Source organism: Sorex araneus, chromosome 2, assembly GCF_027595985.1.
Source record: "Sorex araneus isolate mSorAra2 chromosome 2, mSorAra2.pri, whole genome shotgun sequence".
NCBI classification, from domain to species: domain Eukaryota; kingdom Metazoa; phylum Chordata; class Mammalia; order Eulipotyphla; family Soricidae; genus Sorex; species Sorex araneus.
In genome coordinates this window covers 355,822,188-355,847,935 of record NC_073303.1, presented here as the reverse complement: position 1 = coordinate 355,847,935, position 25,748 = coordinate 355,822,188, and the positions used below count along the sequence as shown (strand labels likewise).

At 53.3% G+C, this 25,748-nt stretch overlaps 1 protein-coding gene and 1 non-coding gene across 3 annotated transcripts in view; both read right to left on the bottom strand.

Annotated features, from left to right (window-relative positions):
* The window catches only part of ARK2C (arkadia (RNF111) C-terminal like ring finger ubiquitin ligase 2C), a 96,695-nt gene that overhangs the window by 39,292 nt on the left and 31,655 nt on the right, over positions 1 to 25,748 (bottom strand). The window lies entirely within an intron of this gene.
* On the bottom strand, positions 20,660 to 20,794 carry LOC129402951 (U8 small nucleolar RNA). Its single transcript, XR_008628964.1, has one exon. It is a non-coding gene; the product is annotated as a U8 small nucleolar RNA (small nucleolar RNA).

Here is a 25,748-nt window from a genome sequence, read left to right as displayed (position 1 = left end):
GTAGTTGTGATGGCGAACACTGATGCTGACAGTGGTCACTGTGTCCCTGGCCTTGTTAGATTACTCAGGACCCCTTATCATCCCCCACTTAACCAAAGAGGAAATCCAGGCGGACCATCCTGATGTGGAGAATGGCCCCATGGACGGTAGCATGGTGGTGAATAGGGAGCAGAGACTTGACTCCAAGGCCTGGGCACAGACCACTCAAGAGACCAGCCCCACAGACAGCCTGAGCTCATTCCTGATGCCAGTTCTACACACCCCAGCTTCAAGCAAAGACCCCAGACTGACCTCATCATGGTTCCCAAATGGATCTGTGGGTTCTAAAGACACGATCCACAGTCTGGGTGGCCCCTCATTTATAAGGCCTGACCAAGACGGTGTGATACAAACGCCAGCCCGCACACTCCATCCGAGCCCTTCTGCAATGCACTGACATCTGTGGCTGCAGAAGCCAAGACACCAGGCATGGAGTGGTGGCTAGCGATCTCGGTTGGGGAGTTTGTGAGGGAAAGAGCAGCCAGGGAGGTGGCACGGAGGGCTAAATACATGCTCCTCGGGCGGAAGACCTGGGTTCTATCCCTGGCACCACATGGTCCCCCCAAGTTCTGCCATGAGTAACCCCCAAACACAACTGGGTGTGGCCCCTACATAAACAAAACCAAAGGTAAAGGGAGAGAGCCAGAATCTGGTTACAAGCAGTGCTGAGGGAGACCACCTGATGCCTCCAGGCCATCCTTGTGAGTGCTGTGAGCTGAATGTACTAAGTCATGATAAGGGTCAGGCCTGCCCAAGGCCCCCTCAGGCTCTGGGGAGGAGATAGGAGGCAGGTTGGGCCAAGTGATGGTCAAAGTACAGTTGTCCTTTACCTCCTGCCGTCCCCTCAGTGACCTCTTCCCCGTTCCTTAAAGCAGCCCTGGGATTGCCCCAAGTCAGCAGCCTCCCCGACAGAGCCTCTGTGGGCTGCCCCAGTGGCACCATCCTCCCTTTTAGGCTGACCCCAGGCCCTTCCTATGACACCAGCCCACCACCCGCACCTTCTGAGTTCTTTCAAGGCCTCCAGACTCAAAGGAGCATTTTACCTCCAAGTATCTTGCCAGCCTGTTGCCCCAACATTCACCTGCAAAGACTTCAAAGCTGGGCCACCATGCTGCCTCCCCCAGGAAGACTTCTCTGACCACTTCGCTGGATCTTGGCCACCCTGGATTCCTGAAGGTGCCGTCCATGTCTGTGCATCTCAACATTCAAGGTTCCCTGAGGGGCCTTGTGACATCTGTGTGATGTCATCCCTGTGAGGTCACCTGGCTTTTTACCTGAGTGGATCCAGTCACTCCAAGTGGAAAAGATGCTCCTTCCAGGCAGGTGTTCTCTGGTCCCCCCCACAGCCCCCTCCCAGCTCATGCATCCCTGCTCTTCCATTTCAAACCCATCTGGGATTTTTTTTCTTCCTTCCTTCCTTCCTTCCTTCCTTCCTTCCTTCCTTCCTTCCTTCCTTCCTTCCTTCCTTCCTTCCTTCCTTCCTTCCTTCCTTCCTCTCTCTCTTTCTTCCTTCCTCTCTCTTCTTTCTTTCTTTCTTCTTTCTTTCTTTCTTTCTTTCTTTCTTTCTTTCTTTCTTTCTTTCTTTCTTTCTTTCTTTCTTTCTTTCTTTTCTTTCTTTCTTCCTTCCTTCCATCCTCTCTCCCTTCCTTCCTTTCTTCCTTTCTTCCTTTCTTTCTTTCTTTCTTTCTTTCTTTCTTTCTTTCTTTCTTTCTTTCTTTCTTTCTTTCTTTCTTTTCTCTTCCTTCCTTCCTTCCTTCCTTCCATCCTCTCTCCCTTCCTTCCTTCCTTTCTCCTTTCTTTCTTTCTTTCTTTCTTTCTTTCTTTCTTTCTTTTCTTTCTTTCTTTCTTTCTTTCTTTCTCTTTCTCTCTTCCTCCCTTCCCTCCTTCCTTCCTTCCTTCCATCCTCCCTTCCTTCCTTCCTTCCTTCCTTTCTTTCTTTCTTTCTTTCTTTCTTTCTTTCTTTCTTTCTTTCTTTCTTTCTTTCTTTCTTTCATTTCTTTCTCTTTCTTTCTCTTTCTCTCTCTTCCTTCCTTCCCTCCCTCCCTCCCTCCTCCTTCCTTCCTTCCTTCCTTCCTTCCTTCCTTCCTTCCTTCCTTCCTTCCTTCCTTCCTTTCTTCCTTCCTTCTTCCTTCCTTCCTAAGTCATTTCTAGAGCTACATTAGAACCATTTATCTTAATCTTTAAAGAAAAAGTGATCTAAATTCAACAAGGTCTCACTGGCTTAGAAAGAAAACCAAGAAAGAATTTCACTGAACACAGTCCTGTTGGGTGGAGAGATTAGGAATAATATTGCCAAATTTCCTGTAGGATTGTGTAAGGGGGTAGGAGAAGGAGCCAGTTTGTGACAGAAAGAGAAATACAAGCCACTGTGTGTGCTCAGTAGCCTTCTGCAGCCCGAGGATCCTCTTCTCCAGAGGACGGGGGTGGGGGCAGGGGTCTGCTGATGGGCATCAGGCTGGAATTGGGCTCCCACCCACATCCCTGAGGAGAGACTCGTGGCCCTTGTCATTATTGCCTTTTCTTCAAATCGGTCTCAAATGTAGGGAATCCAAGGCAAATCAAAGGGAGCCGCCTGTCTGCAGTGGCTCAGTTCTCTGGTCCGGTCCCCACCCCCAGGGGGCGGAGGCAGGGGCAAGAGTCAGGCCTGAGAAGCTCTTAGATAATGCAGCAAGAGTTCCAGAAATAGTCACTTCTGAAGGGAAATTGGGCTGTTCAAGGACAGAACGAGAGTGATGCCAGGACAGACAACCGGTCCCTGCCCCCCTCACCATGTGCCCACCACTGTCTGGATGAGCCCCACTGCCCAAGTACCAGTCAGACCCCCAGGAAGGGCAGGACCCCCAGGACAGCCCCCTTTCGACCTTCCTGGCAGTGATGGGCTCTGACCCATGTCAGATACCGCTGTGGTCAGCCTTAGATGGGGGTGCCCTGAGAACCCCTTCCTGGGCCAGTTCTTAAGTCCTAGTCCCCACCTGCTTCCGGGCAGGGCGGCCCTGGGAAATCAGAACACATGTTTGTCCATGTCTACTGGAGGCTGGAATTCAGAACAGAAGAGCTGCCAGGCCCTCAGGGTGGACACCAGTCTGCTGGCTGGCATCCCCAGGGATCCATGGCAGTTAGAAGGGGGGAGTCGCCCTGAGGGTGGGCCATGGGGCCCTGGCCCGTCCCGAAAGCAGCCTCACTCTGCATCCACATGTGTGTGTGTTCATGTGTGTGTGTCAGGGGGTGACTGTGTGGAGTAGGGGAAGGCATGTGGGTGGCTTATGTGAGTGCTCAGGAGAAGGGTCTTATGTCACTAGTGCCCAGGGTGTGTTCTGAGAAATGTGTCCTCCGTGACTTCCTCTGTGAACCTAGCAAGTGTAACTCCACAAACCCACAACACTTCCGGGCTTCCGTGATGCACTGTGGGGGACGTGAGGACATACACTCCCCTTGCCTGGGCACTGTTAATGCAGTCCTACCGTACGTGGGTCTGCAAGTGTAGTGTGGTGAGCTCGGGTCTGAACCCATGGGTGAGCGTGGGCCACATGGGCAAACGTGGGTGTGTCTGAAGGGAGCCTGGAAGTGTCTCTGCAGGGAGCAAGCATGTGGACATGGATGTGTCTGTGTGTTACACACTGTGAGAGCAAATATGTCCTCTTTCAGAATGTTCTTATAGAGGAACATGGTAGTGTGTGAGGATGCACGCATAAGTACGGGCTAGTGTGAACATGTGCAAGCGTATTAGCATGTGAGGATTTGGTATGAGTAAGAATGGCACACATGTGCCATGTGCTTTTGGAAGTGTATGCCTGGGCCCGTGAGGTATACATGTGAGGGGAATCTGCATGTGCAAGCATGCACATGTACACATAAGTGTGAAGGAAATATGTGGTACATGTGAGAGTGCCACATATGTATACGTAACACATATGTATACACACATGGGAATGTGATTGTGTGAACCTGTGCTTGCATGCCTGAGATGTGTGTGTGTGTGTGTGTGTTTGCCTTCTTGCATACACAGACCCAGGCATGGTCTTCCTCTGGGTGGGAGAAGGGACACAACATTTCTTCAAGAGATTAATTGCAGGACACAACTGGAAAATGGCTCCCCTTGAATAAGTGACCCCAAATCTCCTCCATCCCAGCCTTAGCAAAGCAACTCTTGGCATGAGTCTCCCACTACAGTCCTATCTCAACCCATGCAAAGCAGATGTACTCTGCCCTCCAGTTCCCCCATCTGCCTGGACGCAGCTCATTGGGGTCCATGGCCTGGATCCGGGTCCTGGGAACATTATTTACTCCACCCTCACTCCTGTCTGTCGTCTGCCTCTCCCTCCCTCCACTTGCTGTCCAGTCTCTCACCCACCTCTCCTTTCTGCCACTACTTCGAACCACTCTTGCCCTCCCACAACTCCCAGCCTCCAGCCTCCAGCCCTTAGACCTCAGTTGTGTCTCTGGCATGTTGGCCCTGCCTGTCCATGGGGCAGACCCCCACCCCCACTTGTGCATACTACACACATAGACCCTTCAGGTCCTTAGTCCCAGAAGAGGAGCTGACCCCCACCTGGCACAGACACCGATGATCCTGGGGGGCCCTGAGCTAAAAATCCTTTTAGAAGACCCAAGTCATGCCACCTCCCTGTAGACAGAAGAACAGCAGCCATTCTGCCAACCCCTGGCACAGCAGTTCCCTTTAAAACGGTTCCAAACCAACCAACCCACCTTATGAGCTAGACCCTACATAAACTGGGACCCTGCGTGAACCCCGACCCCAGTGTGGGTTTTGCCACATTTCACTGGCTTTGAGCTCAGCTTAGCTGCACAGCGCAGAGGGAAGGGTGCAAAGTCAGAGGCTCATCTGTCAGCAGTGTGACCTGGAAAAATTCCAACTCTGTGAACTCCTTGCCTTGGTTTCTCCAACTTGGAAACGGGGCTCCTAATATGCATTTGGTCCAGTTTGGAGAGGGCGAAATGCCTCATGAACCCTGATTCTGAGGCTGACTCCCGTGAGCCCTTCACCCTCTGTTGTTGTTCCACCTGGCCTGGCTTGACTCCTCCAGGGGTCAAGAGAGAGCAAAGAGCGAGTGAGCCCTTTGGTAAGTCCCCTCAAGTCCCCGCTTCCCAGCTGCCCAGGAAAGAGGCCGACTGGGACTCAAACTCTGTGGAGCAATTTGGGGGAAAAACTCATGAACTCCAGCAAAAGCAAGATGCTTCAGACCTGAAGCCAAGTGTGTTTTCCCACAGAACAAAAGAAAATCCAGAAAATTTACAGAGATACAAGCCACTTTCAATGACATTTGATGCCTTTTAAAATGGGTCATGATCACTTAGAAAGGGCAAAGGCACCAGGGGTGACCACGAATCATGAGGGACCCGTGGAGTTCCCCAGAGCAGGAACTTGGGGGGCCGAGGTCACATCGGCTGGGAGATGAAGAGTACTGAAGTGTATCGGGTCTGATCTCGACCAGGAGTCCAGCCCCATGTGTAAGGATAGTCCCTGAAATGAATGAGTTGGCAAATTGAAGAAGACTTGGAAATGTTGGAGGTAAAGGTGAGAAATGGAGTCTGGGTAACAGATACTACACTCAGGTGAGCTGGTCCGGTGAGGGTTGGTTACTGGAATTTTCAGGACAAGAGAGATGAAGGAAGGCCAGAAGAGGCTGGGTGGGAAGGGAGGAGCAGGAGGATTCTGCTCAGGGCCCAGCCTAGATGTCCCTCTTATCCTGAACCTGTTCCCTTCCCCTCCCCTGCCCCAAGATTTACTGTCAGACTTACTGGAGATTTACTGTTGGGTTTCAAGGCTGGACTAGACTTGCCTCTGGGAGCGACACGCTTTGCTGGGGCACAGCCCGACCTTTGAGGAGACTGCGATGGCCTAGAAGCATGGAGGCATGAATAAGCTGCAATGTCAGTGCCATCAATTGGGGGCCCAGTACCTCTGCTCAAGAGCAGGAAGGGGCATGAAGGCATCTATGTGAGTCATGAGGTCTGGAGCCAGGACAAGACCGGAAGAGGCGACACCAGATGAACCTCAGTGACGGGGTCGCCCAGCAGCCCGAAGCAGCAGAAGGTTCCAAAGCCACATGGCTGGGACTGTCAAAGGTGGGAAGGGAAAGGAGCTCATGAAAGCTATACCACTCAAGAGGGTGGGGAGTCTGGCGTGGCAGCTGGGAAATGAAAATACATATGGGATGCCCCACTCAGATTTTAGACAAACGGGAGGATTTTTCAAATCATTCCATTTTTTTAAAAATGCAATTTCTAAAAATAGGTTTGTGCAATATTTGGAACAAACAACAAAACAAACAAAAATTCCATTGCACTGGGGGCTTGTCCCTGACTGTAACTCTACCAAGCAACCTTTATTTTATCTGGCAAACCCAGAGAGGCTGCGGTTGGGAAGTAGGATTGGGAAGGAGGGAGGTTTTGATTAAATAAAAGAGTGCAACAGCCATACTGGATGATCTAAGAAGTGAGTTCATAAGTGAAAAAAAAAAAAGTGGAGAGAGGATTAGCTACCAGAAAATAGAGGTGCTCAAGAGAATATATCTCAGTCACTAGGCACCCGATTGTATGCTTTACATCTGCGGTAGATTGAGTACTAACAAGATCTAAACTTTTGCTTCCCAAATGAAGGCTGCAGGATGGGGTGCCCTCACAAGCCTGAGCCTCTCCCAGAGAGAGCTGAGTCCAACACCCAAGAAGCCGAAAGGTGATATTTGCTGGGTCCACTCCAATTTCTCGTTACAAGTTTCTTTTTCGTGAGTAGTTCTTACTGAGACATACCACCCACCCCATGAACAGATAAAAGCTGGGGGTTCTTCCCACAGTGTCACCCACATGTCCTGAAGACAATAAACTTGCTCACTAAACTCCTGGGCCCCATGGGTGTCTTCTGACCCCTTTGGGGGGCCTTAGGGGACATGCTTCCCAGGCCTGGTTCACTATTACTCTCCATGATGCCAGGAGTTTGGACCCACTGGGGTCTATGCAATAGTCAGGACTCATTTAAAGAGCTGCTCTGAGGAGGGACCAGAGACACAATACAAGGGTTATAGCTTTTGCCTTGCATGTGGGGGACCCCAGTTTCATCCCCTGAGCACAGAGCCAGGAGGAAACATTGGGGGTGGGTCCTAAACATAAACAAAAAAGAGGAGTGGGAGGGATGACGAAGGTGCCGGTGAGGTTAGCTCCCTCCACACCCAGGGTCAGCCTGGCCCCCAATAGCCCGTGACTCGGAGCTTGTCACATTGCCTGTCTAGAAGAGGATGAGGTGGCTTCCTAAGATGCTGTTGTGTCCTCGTGGTTTGGGGTCCAGGGCAGACTCTCAGGACAAAGAACTTTGCTTCTGAACTGAGCAATGCTGAGAAGCTGGAAAATGCCACACTAAGGAAATGTCTTGGTGCGACTGGAGAAATGAAGGTTGGGGGACAGGGGACAAGGTGATATGACACCCTTGACCTCACTGGTGTTTGATCAGCAGGTTCCATGAGCTCACAGGAGCTGGTAGGCCTGGGGTCATTGGAGGGAGAGCTGGTGTGGCAGGCTGGTGGGCAAAGTGGCTCCTTGGGGGCTGTCCTCATGTCCCCAGGTCTCAGCTCTCAGAGGGCCTGGAGGAGTAGGCTTTGCCTTGGATACCCACGCCCAGCCTTCCTGTCATCTCTCTCGAGTTTCTAGGTGGGCCCTGGGCCTGATCCTGGCCTGGACCTCTGTCCTTGCCCTGTGGAAGGATCAGTGTCCTGCATTTCCAGTGCAGACTCAGCTTTGGGGTAGGCCGTCCTAGCCTCTCTGTCCCCCTAAACCTGCTCCCCCCAACAAAGTGAGAGTCGGGGAGTTGTCTGGGCCTCTGTGAGCCTTGATGGGAGCCCCGCCCCAGGAGGGGCAGTTTCGAGAGCAACTAGGGACTCAGAAGAGTTGGATGTGGCTCGCAGGGGACAGTTGAGGAACTGCCATGGTTGGGACAAAGCAGACTGTGCCAGACCCAGGAGCCCCTTTGGCAGCCCTGCCATGGTCTCAGCCAATTTGGACTTCATAAAGAGGCACATGGGGGGGTCTGGGAGTTGCCAGGGCCCAGGAACAGGATCCAGGCCATGAAACCCCCCCCCACAGGAGAAGTAACAGCCCCTCCTCTTTCCCTGCCCCTCTGAGCACTAAACACAGAGGCTAGAGTAGGTTCTATAGCTGAGAAACTGGCCCTACAGAGGCTGAGAGGGGACAAGGGTCCTAAGATCCACCATCAGAGCCTTTAACCAAGTCCTGTCAGACCCCATGGGGACCCTGTCCAGCACAGCCCACCTGGGTGGTAAGAAGCTCAGGAGCAGAGGAGGAGGGGGGCAAGCAGGAGGGACAAAGGGCCAGGCCACTGTCAGATGCCGGCGCTGGAGCTAGGGGGACACCAGGTCCCTAGCGCTGAGAAATGAACCCAGGGAGAGGTAGAGAGCTGGGGTGCGGGGCACCACGCTGCTTCTCTCTCAGAGTTAGGAACCCCGGGGACCTTAGGATCAGACTCGTATCTGCACTTCACTAAACCCAAGTCTATTTCTTCACCTGAAAAATGGGCCACTCACCTCCATAGCACCTTGGGGAATGGTGTAGACCAGAGGGTTTGGAAAGTCTGCCACCATGGAGAACGGTAGGGGTGGTGGCAGGGAAAGGAAGTGAAGTCCAGAGAAACACGGGGGAAGGCAAAGCCCAAGATGGGCACAGCCCAGGTCCAGGCTGAGTGAATGAAGGAGGCCACAGCCCCAATTTCTCCTCCCCTGCTTTCCACTCCTACAAACCGAGACTCCCTCCATGTAACAGTCTTGGGCGAACCCCCAGGGTCAGAAGGGCCAGCCCTGACCACTGTCATCACCCACCCTCCCTCCCTCTCATCTTCCCTCCCTTCTCAGCCTTCTCCGGTTTCTCTGCTCCATTGAGCTGCCTTCACCTGTTCACAAGCAGACAGACCCAGGCAGTCTCAGTGGGTTTAGTGGATGGGGCTGGGGGGCGTGGGGGACATGACATAGAGGGGGAGGAAGGGAAGGAGGGTGAAGGGGAAGGGAGGGAGAGCGGTGGGAGGGGAAAGGAAGGAGGGAAGAGTTGAAGAAGGGGAGGAGGGAGGATGAGGAGAAGGAGGAAGGGAGGAGGAAGGAGGAGGGAGGAGGAGGAGAAGGAAGTGGGAAATGAGGAGGAAGAAGAAGGAGAAAGAGGAGGGAGGAGGAGAAAGGAGGAAGGGGGGATGAGGCAGGAGGAGAGAGAGGAGCTCCTGGTTGTACCGTCTGCTGGGTGACCCTGCACCAGTGCTTCCTGGCTCCCCGAGCCCAGCTCACCTCTCCCCTTCTTCCGGGAACACAGCCCTAAAGGGTCTGTTCAGCTTCAGGCACTGGCCCACATTCAGACCCCCCCCCCATATTAGCCAGGCCACAGACAATGTGGTTAGGATGCAGTCCTGGGCCTCAGCGGAATGCCCACCCACCGTCCGGATATAGTGTGACACTCAGGGCCTGCATGGGGTCCAGATGCTGGTGGCACGTCTCTTGAGCGATGGGCCTCTGAGGAGGAGGGACAGAGGGGTGCCTAGGAAGCGAGACCCACAGAGTCACCTATGCCTGCCTGTCTCGGGACCCCGGGCCTCCCTGCCCCGGTCCCCTCCTCTTTCAGCTGCCGCAACTCCTTCTGTGTCTCTCAGCCTTAAGTCCTACCGCACTGTCTCACGCTTCAGGACACTGTCCATGTGCTGTGCTTGCGTCAGCATGGGGGGCACCTAGGGGACAGGGATGGATTTCTCCTGGACCAGCCACCCTTCAGGCAAAGGCTCAGGACTCCTGGCGATCAACACCCGAATTCCTGGTCCCTGCCACTCCTGCAGCCTCCTGCCTCCTGCCTGCTCCCTACCTCCATCCGCCCACCGTATTCTTCCCTTGCTACCTTCCTTCTTCCTCCTGACTCCTTCTTGCCTCCTTCTTCCTACCTCCTTTCTCCTGCCTCCTTCCTACTTCCTTCTTCCTTCCACCTACTTTCTCCTGTCTCCTGCCTCCTTTCTCTTGCCTCCCTCCTTTTTCCTCTCTCATTCCTACTTCCTTCTTCCTCCCACCTCCTACCTCCTTCTTCTTTCTTCCTTCCTGCTGCCTCCTTCCTGCTGCCTCCTTCCTCCTGCCTCCTTTCTCTTCCCCTGCTATCTTCCTCTTGCCTCCTTCCTCCCACCTCCTTCTTCCTTCTCCTGCTACCTTCCTTCCTGCTGCCTCCATCCTGCCTCCTTCCTCCCACCTCCTTCCTCTTTCCTCCCGCTACCTCTTTCCCCTTGCCTTCTTCCCCCGCCTCCTTTCTCCTTCCTCCTGCCTAGTGCTGTATCGAGTGCTACACCACACACACTCTCTCATACACACACTCTCATACATGCACACAACACTCACACATACAAGATATTCACACTTACACACACTGCCACTTCACCATGACACACTTATACACACATATACGCACTCACACATACATATAGACACATAATACATATGTGCACACATATGTGCACACATATGTACACATATTTACATACATATGTACACATATGTGCAGCACAGATTTACACATTCACATACATATGCACGTGCACACGCATATTTACATACATATATGTGCCCACACATACCCCATGCATGACTGTGTGACCTCTACTCACCCCAGAAACCACCCACACGGCTGACCATGAGGCAGTGTTCGGGGAACTGGGGTGGTTCCGGGGCCTCCTCAGCCAGCTGGGCTGGACAGTGGGCCAACCCTCGACGCAGCACTGGGCAGGACCAGGAGTGCAGGGACGATGCTGTGCCAGGGACTAAAACTGGGGCCTTTGGTATGCAAAGCCGATGCCCCAGCCCACTCAGCCTGAGCCAGAGTAGGGTGTGGTGAGAGACAGGAGTGAGGCCAGTGAAGGCCCCTTCCTCTCCTCTGTGATGAAGCCTGGAAAAGGGGGTGCCTCCCACACAGCCCCGAGTCTGCGTCGAAGAGCCCCGGGCCCCTGAAAGGCTACTCTTGCCACACACAGCATTGTGGCCCCTCCAGTGCATCTTCGATTTCCTTCCAGGTCATTCCAGCTTCCCAGGAGCAGGACAGGTTGCAGAGACACCCGCTGCATCTGAGCCAGGAAAGAGAGCAGGAGAGCCCCCCGCCCCCACCCAACAGGGTACCAGGAATTGGGGAAGCATTGGCACCTTCTCTGGCTGCTTCTGAGGACCTCTGGGCTCCTGCTGAAGGAGCTGCGGGGCAATTATTAGGCTTCACAGTTGTCTGGGCGTGGTGCTGGGAACACAAAGGGGCATGAAGGGGACATGAAGCTCAGCATCCCTCTGCTTGCTTAGAAGGGGGCGCGCTCTGTGACGCCTCTTGGGACTCCACTGGGCACAAGCAAGGGAAACCACCAGCAAAGCTGCACGTATTTCAAACCCTCTGAAACCCACACTGTTCAGTCTGAGCCTCGGCAAAAGCCTACCCCAGTCAGCGCTGCCAGCTAAGGCGGGGGAGGGTGAGGGAGAGCAGACAGGGGGCTGGGAAGCATAGAGACCTGGTACCCATGCCCGCCTGAAGGTCGCTGGGGTGCCTGCCAGCTGACTGTCTGGGAGGAGAGGAGAGGGGGCTTCTAGGTGTGAGCAAGCCAGTGGCAGGCTAGAGGGTGGGGCCAGCCCAGTCTTGACAAAGCAGCTGGTGCAGGGGCTGGGACGTAGCTTAGGGCTAGCTCGGGCTCTTGCTTGTGCCCCTGGGAACACTGTCATCTGCGACATCACCCACCTGGTGATGTTAGGCTCAAGGTTTCTTTATGGGGTGGGGGTGAAACCTGGTGGTGGTGTGAGAGATCAGGCCTCAGGCCTCGTGCATGTTCCACCTTGCTTAAGCCCCTTCCTTTGCAGCATCTGCCTCTCCCTCCATCGTCCCATGTACCTAAGTGAGAAGGTTCTAGAGGCAAGGAATCCATGAGGGTTTGATCTGCAGCAGTATGTGCACCCCATGGACAGCAGGAAGCTAAGGAAGAAGGTTGGGGCGTTGAGGTAGGTGCTCCCCAGGCCTGCAGCCAGCGGTCTGGATGCTCACTAGCCAGTGGACACATCTTAGGATGATGTAGAGAGAGTGATCACAAGTGATGCAGCCCCTAGGCAGTCCTCCTAGGTTTTCCCTCAGAGGCTCTTGATACCTCAAGGAACTGAAATGTCACTGCCACCTGCCAGGACATGATGGGGGACATCTGTAAGGGAAGATGTAAGGGAACCCTCTAGACAAAAGCGAGATCACTCACGAGAAACACACCTTTCTCTCGTGTGGACAAGGTGCACGAGCGAAAGGTGTGGACAACAGCCAACTGGAGACCATGAAGGAAGGAGTGAGAAGGGCCCTGGGGGAGACCAGGGCTAATGCTAATGTCCCCAGTGAGCAACTCTGGGAGGGACTCCTTTCAGCCACAGTCATCCCTGACCAAGAGCAGAGCCCAATTGAAACCCCAGTGTGTTCTATTCCTGGCCAATCCTGAAATGTAAAGTCTTTCTATGGGTATTATTGCTCCCAAGAATTTCCATGAAGGACATGGGCACCCCTGGTGTCACAGTAGCATTGCTCAGGGCAGCTGCCTCAGGGAACCCCCTAAATGTCCATCAATAGATGACTGGGAAAACAATTACGATCCAGACACCTAATGAAATACATCTCTGCTGTTAGAAATGAAGGCATTTAAGGTGACTGGGCACAGTGAAATAAGAAAGGAGGTGAAAGACAGTTACCGGATGTTTCCATTCATGCTGGGAATGTGAAAAACTAGAGCCAGCCAACTGTCCACAACAAACAAAAAAAACCAAGAAACATCACCAGCAACCAAACTTAACTGTCTCACCGGAGGAAGGGGAGGAAGTGTGGAGGAGTGAGGAGAGAGGTCCTTTCTGTGATGAAATGGTTCTAAAACTTGGGTGGTGGCATCCTACACAGACAGAGGTGTGAAGCTTAACTCCCCCCAAAGCTCCTTGCTATTGCAGACCCTTGATGAATCAGTGAGAAGAGGAGAACATGTCCACAACCACTCGCACTGAAGGTGGAGGGACAGGCTAGTGAACAGTCTCCCATCCACTGCAGTGGAATCATCTGGCTTTCTATGGGTGAAACAAGGGCTGGCTTCTGTTTGCCAGCTCACTTGTTCCCGCCCACGAGATAGTCGCCTCCCTTCCTGCCGGTGAAGGGAAGGAACCACCGAGATCCAGGGCAGCTTCTCCTGGCGACGCCGTGGGAGGCTGAGCACAGCGCAGCATCCTCCTCTGAAACCCTTTACCCACCCCCACCCCTGTCTTAGACCCCACTCTTTTCCTGGATGCTTAGGGATGGGCTTGATGGGTTGTGTCACACAGAGTGGGAAAAAGAGAAAGAACTGGCCGACTTCAGTCCCTCCAAGAAGGGTTCTTGGTCTGTTTCACAGAGAGATGGAAACCCACCCCCACCCCCAGCTTTTAACCAAAGTCACCAGGACATGTGGGACAGAGTCTAGCAGCAGCTAGAGCACCCAAAGACACAGCAGCGTGACCCATCCCAGATGTTATCGCTCACTGTCAAATCAGAGACAAGGCTGATGGATTCAGACTCTGGAGGGACCCCCACCTTGGCTGCATCTCCCAGGAGGCCCCTTTCCTGGGGAGAGGAAGCCACCACCCTCGAAGGTCGGGGCAGGAAGAGGGGGGCGTCTGCCTCTGGGATTGTTAGAGAGGGCTGTGGGTTGCCCCCTGGCTGAGATTGAAGAGGCGGTTCAGGGAGAGGCAGGAGAAAGTACAGGTCTCCTGGGCGAGGAGCAGGCAGGAGTGTCTGTCCACTGTTCTCCCAGCCTTGTCCAGTCCCTGCTCACCACTGTGGGCTGTCTCAGGCAGGCGCAGTGAAAGGAGGTCACCAGATGCTGAGCGGAGGGCAGGGACGCAGAGTTGCTGCCGAGGACCAGGAAAGATGTGGGATGCAGAGTGGTCACTGGTTAGGAGCATGTTGGAGAGAACAGCTCTCATTTGAGTCATGTGTAAGGATCAGAGAAAGCCGCCCAGTGAGTCCAGTGCCTGGAGGTTTCCATCTGGGGGCCGCTGGGAGGGTCTGAGTTCACCCCCATGCTCACCTTGATAGCAAATGCTGGGCCAGATCTGGGAGACCATCTCGGCCTCCATCGGGGGGCTCTAACTGAATGGCTTCCTCTTTCACCCCCAACTCCCTTCCTGCCCTCCCAAGCCAAGGGCTTGAACCAGCTGCCTCTGAAGCACTTTTTTCCTAAAATACATCATGTGCCTGTGCCCAAGGGCATTTGTCTGGAGCATTTAGAATTATAGTGATAGATCGTTGATCAGCCTTGTTGAGAGTCACAAAGTCACTTCCCCCCAGGAACAGAAACTTACCCACGTATGTGCCCTCATTTTGCAGAACCCCCGACATAAATGCTCCTGAAGGCTTCCCCAGCTGCGAGCCAACGCCAAGGGTCCCCCATGCTCCCTTGGCTGGAGGCACCAAGCGCTGAGTCACAGGCCCCTGCTCCACTGCTACCCTGGTTGTGGGCCCTGAGCCTGGGCTCCCCCTTCTAACAGGGCTTTCAATCTGCTGTGGATGTTGAACCACAGACAGTAGAACCCCTTTGTCAGTGGAGAGGCAAGAAACAGAGTAGGAAGGGACGCTCAGACCCGGGAATGCCCGCGCTGCCACCTGAGCTCTGAGCTCGGCTTCTCTTTTCTCTTTCCCCTGACCCTCTGCTCTCTTACACGGGTTTGTGACCACCCCTCAGAGGGTCGTTCCATTCTCACTCCCTCTCACATACACACACACTCCCCACCACAATACACCACACAACACCATACCATGCCACAGGCATGTACATAGATCACTCACATGCACATAACACACATTTGCACACACCACACACATGCACATACTACACACGTACACACCACGCACATCACACACATGTACTCACCACAACATGCAAACACCACACGCCACAATACCATGCCACATGCATGTACACACGCCACACAGGTTACACACATGTTCATACAACACACATGCACACACCACATATATCACACACATGCAATCACCACACATGCGCACATACCGTATGCATATGCACTCACACCACACACATCACCACACAGACAGACCACACAGCATACACACCAAACTACACATGTCACACATACCACATATCACACACACCATGCACACAAACACACACAGACTCATCACACACAAACACCAACCACATCACATACCACATACACCACACACATACACTTATCATATATAGCACACACATGCGCTCACCATGCCCCCCCCACACACATACATTTCACACTTGTTAGGGAAATGGCACTCTCTTTCATTATCCTCAAAGCACCTGCCCAAAAAGTCTTCTGTGGTTGTTGGCCAGGATTTGGGGATTAGCCTGGCCACCTACCCTCTACCCCCATCCTCACCTGAGACCCCCCCCCAAGTGAAAGTAAGCCAGGCTCAGGAAAACAGGGCAGCTCCTCATCACAGACCACAGGCTTCTGGCACCTTCCCTCTGGCCCAGACACCTATAATGACAGCATAGGTGTCCTGTCACCTCATGTCACAGCACACCTTGCAGGTCTCTCCAGGCAAGTCAGGAACAAGTGGTTCTACAGGACCGAGTTGGTTCTGTGCCACCAGGAATCCAGGCCCCAATACATGGAGGAAGGTTTTAAGTCTGTGAGGGCTGTGAGGGCTGTGAGTGGAATATTTTCCGAGGTAGAAGCAATAGCACTGAGAACATTTCTGGAATTTTCCAGGACAGGAACCCTAGCACCCTTGACTGAGACACCTGAGCTCACAAGCTTCCTCCTGGGACCTTCCAGTTCTCTTCCTGACCTAAACCACTGACCAGCCACTTGCCCTTCCCACACCGCCATCACCAACACACACACACACACACACACACACACACACGCACACACACACACACACACACACACACACACAGAGGAGTGATCTCCTCATGTCCTGTACTGTACATGTCAAATGTGGAAGGCAGAAGGACCAGAGTGGTTGGACATTGGGTAGGGCATTTGCTTGGCACGCAGCCAACCCGGTTTGATCCCTGGCACCCCATTTGGCCCCCGAGCACCACCAGGAGTGATCCTGAGTGCAGAGCCAGGAGTAAGCCCTGACTATTGCTGGGTGTGGCCCAAACAACAACAACAACAAAAAGTAGGAGGCAGGGGGCAAAGTTGGTTTCAGTCAGTTGGGGGACAGCTGAGAGGCTGGTCAGGAGCACTCATGCCAACCTGAGTCTTGGCACAGCCTGTCAGTCTGTCAGTCACGTGGGTGTAGGATGAATCCTGACTCTGTATCTAGGTCTGAAGAAAATGCTGCTGATGTCAATTGTTCCGGGAGCCCCTGCTGGCAGTCCATGCACCCCACACTGGTTCTCTCTGGGGACCCCGTGACCCCTAGGCCACTTCCTGCAGACAGAGTCGTTGGCTTATAGGGCAACTGTTAGGAGACCCTGAGGTGGGTCTGGGAGCCTCGGCCCCTCAGACTTGGACACCACCAAAATTTGCCAGAAGCATCAATGCGATTGAGTTCAGCTGCTTGGCCCTGGTCCCCTTCCCATTCTGCGCTGTTCCCTGGCTTCCCACCCTTCGCACCTACAACCGATGGAAGCACGGTGTGTCCATGTTTGTGTGGCCTCTGTGGGTCTTGGGTGCCTGAGTGTGAACGCGGTTCTCTCCTCCAAGTCCTCAAACACCGTGACTAGTGCGGGTGCCCTGTCTCTAAAGCTAAGCGCTGCTTACCTGCTGCCTCCCTAGGGAAGGAAACATTGATTTCCCAGGGTGGCCCCGAAGCACTGTTCAGAATCACGGCGGGCCACTGGCATGGTCCTCACCCTCCACGCTGGTGGGACTCGAGAGGTAAGACACAGTTTTGCCTTCCTTCACTTGGCCTCAGCACGACATTGACATTCAGAACCTCTGGTCATCAAGAAACATGTCTGCTGAGCTCACCAGGACAGTGTCCTCTGCTAACAAGGCATGTCAGGACATTACAGTTTGCTATTTCCTGGACCATTGCCCCCGGACCCACCATGCACATCCCGCTGGGAAGATGTGAAGAATGAATGCCACATTGGTGAGATGGCTCCACAGAGCCAACCCCAGCTGTGCCCAGTGAGGTCAGAGTCCTGCTCCCCTTTCAGCCAGCATCAGTTCTCCTCTACCCCCCAAACCCTGTTCACTGGGCTAAGGGTCTAGAAATCAGAGTGCAAAGGGCCTCCAAAATGACCCACATTAATCCTGCAGTGAGCAGAAGGAATGAGGAAATGGTCAGAAGGGAAATAAAATATTCATGGAGCTTCTGAGAGCTCCATTCCCTGGATCTTTCCAGACAGAGAAGACGATCCTCCTTAACTGACAGGGAGCCACCAGTGGACTTGGCAGGAAATGAGCCTGCAATCATCATCTGCTGGATAAGGGGGTGGGTTGGTGGATGGATAGCAGATGCCTGGACGAATCTAGGGTCAAGACATGCGATATCAAAGAAGGAGACCTGGATTTAAGTTCTGGCTCCAATACCTAGTTGCCGTAGATGAAAAATTGACATTATCCCCTCTGACCCATTGCTTCTGTCAAACATAGGATGACCCTCCATCCTATCACCTATTGGGAGTTTGTGTCTCTACGTAAGATGTCCGGATCCAGGACAGTGTTTGGTAGGTTGTCAGATTGTACAGCTATCTAAGGAAATGGTGCTGCAGCTGATGGTGCTGAAGAGTGGCCAGGGATGTCCATCAATAGCTTCTTCCGGAGCGAGGAACTCTTTCGTTCAACCTGCCTTGCCAATGTGGACCCTGGAGTAACCCAGCATAGAACCATCCTGGCACTGTGGTACCTCACAATATTCCTTTGTCACTCCTTTCCCTGAACTAGAATGGCCAAGGCTCATGAGGTTGTGAGTGGTTATTCCCAATGCCTCCTTTTTTTCAGGGAGGTCCAGATGTTCTGGAAGCTCCTTTCCTTGGACACAGGACTCATAGAACCAGAGCATCAGAGCCGAGCTGGCAGGCCTCAATATGAGGTCATCTGACCCATGTTCTCATTTTATGCTGATAAAATTACAGACTTACTGGCATGTGTTAATAAAAGCAAATCCTCCAATCCCAGAAAACTTGCTGGGCTCAGCTGAAACACTTATCACTTACACAAGTGGGGTGGGGGCCCACTCTTCCAAGAGAAAGGCAAACACTGATGTATTAGTTAATTTTCTCCAGGGGGTCCTGCCAAAACTGTGGGAGTGGAGCAAGAGGCTGGGGGGAGCCACAGCTCACATTTCAGGAGGTGAGAGCTGACACTTTTTGAGACGAGACTGCAGGGTTTGTATTTAGATTTTCCCTCTGTGCATTTTTTAAAAATCTTTGTTGCTCCTCCCCCACCTATCCCCACTAGCATCCCTGAGTACCACTTCCTCTTCAGGATCCTCTCTGCCCACAAATGTGCATACTGGCACATGTGCGTGCACACACACACAATCACACACACACTCATGCACACACAAATACATCCTCACAAACACACACACTCAGGGCTGGAGCAATAGCACAGCGGGTAGGGCATTTGCCTTGCACACAGCCGACCCAGGTTTGATTCCCAGCGTCCCATATGGTCCCCTGAGCACCACCAGGGGTAATTCCTGAGTGCAGAGCCAGGAGTAACCCCTGTGCATCGCCAGGTGTGACCCAAAAAGAAAATAAAAAAACACACTCACTCACACTTACACACACTCACAAACACTAACAAAACACAGTCCTCTTACACACACACACACACACACACACACACACACACACACACACACACACAGAACATAGAGTCTTCCTGGTCAGAGTTCTCCAAACAAAACAATCTCTTATTGATTCTTCGCACTGATTATGGGGGTGCAGCCCTTTCTTCCCACCTCCCAAGCAAATATTTAGTGTAACACATTTCTAGGAGACTTGATTGGGGCCCTGGAAGCCGCCCTTCTGTTGGTGGGTGAGGTAGGGCTGCTCCTGACCACTGGCAACAGCACATTACCTGAGCGAGCACATTCTCAACCCGAGACACACTGGCACCAGTGCAGTAAGTGGGACCCCAGGGCCCCGTGCCCATGTTGGCCAGATCCCTCCCACTGGGACCTCCAGCGCATTGTCTGTGGAAAGGGAAAAGGGAGCCCTGGGGCCACTCTGGTAGCCTCTGAGAGGAGCAAGTGGGGCCACTCTGTGTGGGCAGTTTGACCTGGGACACAGAAATGTCCCCTGAGAGCTGGGAAAAGAGGCGGGGAGGAGGTCGCATGTGGTGCTGGGCTGGGCAAGAACCATCTCCTACTTCAGTGAAAGGGCAGGAAGGGCCTTCGTGCCATGTTTTCCTGGGCAGCCGAGCTGCTCCCTGAGCATGAGGTCTGAGGGGTCGCTGAGATGGATGGTTGGAGCGGTGGGCCTCTGGGCTGTGCTGGGCGTGCTGGGAGGCTGTGGGGAAAGATCAAGGGGCAGGTTAGGGATTGGGGAGAGGATGAATGAGGAGGGTCCAGGGGTGTTTTAAGAAAAGAGGCTCCCCTGGCACCTCAGTCCATGTCCATCCTAAAGGGCCTAGTCATTCTCTGATAACCAGAGTGAAGTTCCTAATGGAGGGAGGGGTGTCCTGGGCAGGAGGGAGTGGGGGACCTGGCTGTGTATCTCAGGCCGGACTCCCTCTGCTGCACCCTGCTTCTGCCTGCTGTTAAAAATAAAACGTCTGGAACACTGAAATAAGGCCCAAAGATGCATCTTTGAGAGGAAGAGTCCCTTCCCAGCCATCCACAGCCCACGCCGAGGATAAGGGGGGCTGTGGTTGTTTGCTGCCATGGCAGCCAGGCTTGGAAATCAGACCCTCATCAGGACACGGAGAAGGCCCACAGACTGGCCGAGGAGAAAAGCTGTGCTTTATGGCCCTGATCAGCTTCATGAGTTTTTGCTTTCTTTTGTTTTGGGGTCACACCCAGTGCTCAGGAATTACTCCTGGCTCAGCACTCAGGAATCACTCCTAGCAGTGCTTGGGGGATCATATGGGATAGTGGGGATCAAACCCGGGTTGGCCGCATGCAAGGCAAATACCCTACCCCACTATACTATCTCTCTGCCTCAATTAACTTCATAACTTCACTCTACCAGCCTTGTTGGGTTTTCTATGCATGTGTGCAAATATCTTTTCCTTCATCATCCCCCTTCGCAATAAGGAGCACACTCTATGAGGCCCTCATCCACCAGCTCCCTGATGAATGACTTAAATCAACCTTTGTCTGGTGCTCACAAGTATCGGGAGGGGAAATCTAGGTTTAACGTTGGGAAAAGTTGGACTGACACTGTCTCTGTCTGGCCCCAGACACTAACCACCTTCCCCACCTGGACCAGAGACAATGAGTCACCTACCTGGACACCCCTCACCTGGTCTGGATCTACCAGGCCCTACTAGATCCTCCCTCAGCTCACCCTGAGCCTAACTTGCAAGGTAAGAGGAAGGACCCTGAACCTTAGCAGACTGGGGAGCACATAAGGTTCCAAAGCAGGAGAGCAGGGACACCCCAGGATCCATCTAAGTCAATTGCCTCTTCAGCTGCCTCCTCTTTTTTTTTAATAAGAGAGGAGTTATTAGGGTGCCGCAATCCCTAATCACGCAGAGATGTTAATCATGAATCGCTCGAACTCCAATCATCACGCTCTCTCCGCCCTGTGAGTAGAGGGACAGGTGAGGATTATCCCACCTGACGATCAACAGCTGCCTCCTCTGACCTGATGGATCCTGGGGTGAAACAAAGAAGTGAGACCAGGGCTTGTCTGGAATGTCGAGTCTCTTCCTCCCCTGCACACAGGGAAAATCACAGCTGTGGTGCCTGCCAGGGTGAGAACCCCAGGGAAGGCTGGAAAGCTGGGGAAGCAAGCCTCCTCAGGCCCAGGTGTGCACAGGAAGCGCCAGATAGCAAAGACCCCAGAGCTTCCCCTGAAGGTCCTAAAAGCTTTTATTCCTCCCATTGGGGGAGGAATAAAGAAGACCAAAGGCCCCCACTGTGCCCTGGCCTTGCCCAGAGTCTGCTTGGTGTTCTGGAGCCTCTCATCATGTGGCCTTCAGAAGCCCCAGCCTCAGTCTTCCCATCTGTCGTGTGGGCAGAGAGGACCAACCACATGGCACTGTGCAGATTGGCACTTGCTGCACCAGGAAACGGGTGGCTCCTTTTCTTGCTTCTGATCACGATTCTCTCCAGCTCATTCCTCTGATAGTAACTAAAAAGGGGTGGGGAGCTCAGTCTGCTTGGGACCAACAGGGTGGAATACCACACTCTTAGGACCATTTCCATGGGCCTCACCTCTCACCCAAAGTAACTCATCAGCTGCTGAGACCTATTCCCATTTCCCCAAGGTCCCTTGGACCCACACCGGTACTGTTGCCCATACAGTTGCCACCACCCACACTAAAGGTCCCCAACAGACCTTCCTCTCAGAGCCCTGATCATGCCACTTGTTTTGCCCTAGGCGTGGTGTTCCTGAGTGACACCTCCCAAAGAGTCAAACATCCGTGGACTCACACAGCTTTCTCTGCCCACAGTGCTCTCAACCTTTGTGTGTCAAACTCCTAGATGTTCTACAGAACCCAAAATACCAGCCCTTACCAAAAAAGCATCTCCCCACCACCACCGACCCCTCCTCACCTGACCAAATTCTGCTGTCCTCCTTCCTGGTCACCTCTCCCATACTGGTTCTTCCCAGAACACTTGCTCCAGCTGCTTCCTGCTGCAGAGCGGGGGACACACTGGTCCTGCGGGCTCTTGTGACCCCTCCAGGCAGGGCTGAGTGCATCACTCTTTTTGAAATAGTCACTCTTTTTGAATAGTCCCTTTTTGGTACAGCCACTACTCTTTTTGAAATAAACGTTTGCAGTGTCTGTTCCCAGCTCAGATCTCAGGGCTCACTCCCCATGGACTTTGGGGGACCCTGCAGTGCTGGGGACAGAACCCAGGGCTCCTGCATGCAAAACACCAATACCTGCCCTTTGAGCCTCCATGTAGTTGCTTGATACTAGTCTGACCCCTCACCTCCCTACAGTCTCCTTACTTGGCGTGTTCCCCAGTGCACAGAGGGAAAGCGTGGTGGGAGTGAGAAGGGGAGAGGTGAAGGGAGCCAGGAGGAGGGGGTGAAATCTTCCCTCCAGTCCCACATTTCCAGTGTCTGGCTTATGAAATAGGGTCCTTTCCATGAATAGATGTGATAATGTGTGTCGATTTTATTCCTTCTTGAGATCTTTTGTAGAAGCATATTGTTGACCTAATGTCATCTATCGGGACTTGGGAGTTAGCTCAAAGGGTTGGAGCACATGCTTTATGCCACTAGAGGCCAGGGTTTCAACCCTGGCACCACATGGTTCCCAGAACCACTGAGCATGAACCCCAAACACAGAGTTGGAATTAGTCCCTGAGCACTGTTGGGAGTGGTCCCAAAATGAAACAGACAGAAACACTCCCTTGTCACACCCAGGCTGACTCAGAGTTCAGTAAGTTCAGTTCAGGACTAGTTTTTGCCTCTTAGAGCCTTTCCCAGTTCCAGTCCATAAAAGATCATCCTGCCTCCCTTTGGGGATCACATCCTGTGGTGCTGGAAGCCAAAGGGACCATGTGGGGCCAAGAATTAAACCCAGGGCTCCCACATGCAAAGCCTGCACACTATCCATTGAGCCATCTCCCTGGCCCCCGTATCTTCCCCGCCAAGAGACTGTATCATTTGCATTCTTTCTATCTATGTCCTTCATCTTAACCTGCAGCAACGAAGCTCGGTGCTGGGAAGTCAGGGAGGGTCTAAAGCCTAGATTGTGTCCTCAAGGGATGGTCCTAAGCCTGCTCCTTTGCTATCCTGAGCCTCAGTCTCCCTGTCTGTAGAGTGGGCCTGCATTTACCTCACAGAGATGGCTCACACAGAAAAGCTAGCCAACTCACATCAAGTCACTCTCTTTGGGTGGTGATTTGAGAAGAATGGGTGTGGACAGGAAGGATGAGCACAGTAGGCACAGAGCTGAGCCTGCTGACCCTCAGCTTCCCAGAGGACACACACCTGCCGTCTCTCCACACTCCCTGCTCAACCTCACCCAACCGTCTCCAGCCCCAGGAAACTTTAGTTTCCCCTTTCACAGATAAAGAAGTCCAGGCAAATTGAGAAGGAGTGATTGGCCCACATCACACAGAGCTGGGACAAGCCCTGTCTTGGCATTTCCCTGCTACTTAACCCCCGGCCTCCATGTAGCTGGTGATCAATAGTGATCAATGCCCAGCTACCCTACTCCAGTCTTTCCCAAATGGACGATGACACCTCCCTCCCCTGACCCAGAGGGGATAATTAAATGACTGGGATGTGTGTGGCAGAGGGTCAGTGTCGTAGCCGCAGATGTAATTATGGGGGTGCTTTGTCTGTGTACTCTGGAGAAGATCAAGACTCAGGAGTGCTGAGTCATTTTTTTGGAAAAGGGGACAGAGGCCACATAAATTTGAACCCTGGCTCTACTCTATGTGCTGCTTCTACCCTCCAATATCACCCCATCTTCCCTCCTGTGGGGGTTTGGAATTTGATGTGTGCCAAATGTCCGTATTAAGCAGCTGCAGCCGGGCACGTGGCTTCGTGGTGGACCCCTTGCCCAGCATGTTTGAGGCTCTGGGCCCAACTCCTGGCACCATATTGGTCCCCTGAATACCAGTCAAGAGTCTCCCCCTGAGTACTGCTGGGGGTGGCTCCCAAATCAAACTAAACATAATACTAATAATAAAAATAATGATAATAATAAAAATAAAAGGCAAGCATCAGCAGAGAAATGAGCTCCCCAGAGTGCAGGATTCATGTGGAGACTAATAGAGCAATGAAATGCTGCCATGAATCAATAAGGCAATCAACACGCACAGGCACTAAAGAAGCGAAACTCAGGACAAGTCTCGTCTCTGCCTTTCTGCTCTGGTTTCGGCTTCTGTGCTCCATTCGAGTGTTCAGGGCCTACTCCTTGGAAGTGCTCGTGGAACCATGTGGTGTCGGGGACCAATCCCAAGCTCATGAGCGATCTCTGGGCTCAGGACAAGTCATCTGTGCTGGAAAGGAAGGAGCTGTCTGGAGCGCCCACGTATAGGTGAGGCCAGCAGGAGCTGAACGGGATGCAGCCAGGCAGCCTGGATGGAGCCCGGAAGTACTGAGGGCGAAGAAAGGGGTGAACGGGGAGGAGTGGAGAGGGAATAAAGGGGGCACACCAGGTCCCCCAATTAACCTGATAGAAGCAGATAGAGTTGGCAGGAATTCACACAAAGTGCCCAGAAGAGGTTCTTGTTCTCCTCTCTGCACCTTCATGGACTTGGGGGTCCTGGCTAGGACCCAGAAACCATCAGGGCCTTATCCGAGGAAAACCAGGGCAGTGAGGGAGACGGGGTTCCTTGGGGCTGGCCCAGGGACTCACCCCCAATCAAATGGTCCCTCTGCTCTGGCACACAGGGTCCACCGGGGCAGTACACCCAGAAGTCCAGGGAAGGTGCCCAGGATGCGGATAGTAGTTCTTTCCTCACTGAGGTCAGAGCGCCTGTGCTTTAGCGTGTCTTGTCGATAAGGCCTCCCCATCAATAGGAAAGGCATTGTCGGGGCAGAGGGGAGGGAGGGCTCCACGGCCTTCCTCTCTAGAGAATGAAGGCAGAAGAGAAGCTCGGCCTTCTTGTCCCTCACCTGGCCGGGGAAGGAAGTTCTGGTGGTAGGAATGAGACACTGTGTTCAAAGGACATGGGTTTCTAGAGGCCTCAAGGGACCACGTGGGACCAAGTATTAAATCCAGGGCTCCCACATGCAAAGCCTGCTCACTATCCATTGGGTCATCTCCCTGGCCCCCGAGTCCCCCCAAGAGGCAGTATCTTCTGGTCCTTCATGCCTATGCCCCTCATCTTTACCTGCAGCAACTCAAACTCAGAACGATAGTAGGAACGAGGGGAGTGTTGGGGAGATGCCTCAAAGGCTCAAATGCCCACCCCAAGACAGAGCCCTCCATATAGCCCCCAGACAAAAACCTCATAGTGACAGAAATCAGAATAGTGGGTCAAAGTCGGGGCTTTGGCTAGGGGGACAGGGCAGGTTGGTGTTTCCTGGGGACCCTCCCAGCTGGAGGAGACAGATGTTCTGGCCATGAAGGGCAGAGTGGCACCCAGCTCAGATATCCTAAGTGCCACTCAACTTCCAGAGTACACTGAGAGTGGGTCACGGCCTCTCCACGTCTCTGTCTCCACAGACACAAACCATCATTCTTTCTGCAAGAGACAAAAGCCACCTGACGGGTCCCTGAGTTTCCTCCTGATGTTCACACACTGTCTGTACCCCACCTCTCTTCTCATGACTGAGGGGGACAAGAATGGCCCAGCTCCCGCCTCTGGAAGCAAAGCGCTCGGGAGTAATTAGAAACACGAGGGGCCTGAGCTTGCCATGGGAACCACAGCCCGGGCGGGCACCACACAGCCCCTTTGTGGGAACCACTGCCCATCTGCTTCTGGGAAAGCAGGCAGCTGCCAGGCTGCTGGAGGGCACAGGCCAGGGTGAGGTCTCCTGAGCACCACAGCCTCCGGGTCAGAGTCCCCACGTGCAGGATCCAGCTCCTAGACCCGCCCGGGGAGAAACATCAAGAAAAGTTTCCCTGGGCCAGCTCTGTCTCGCAGCCTGGCCCCTGGCT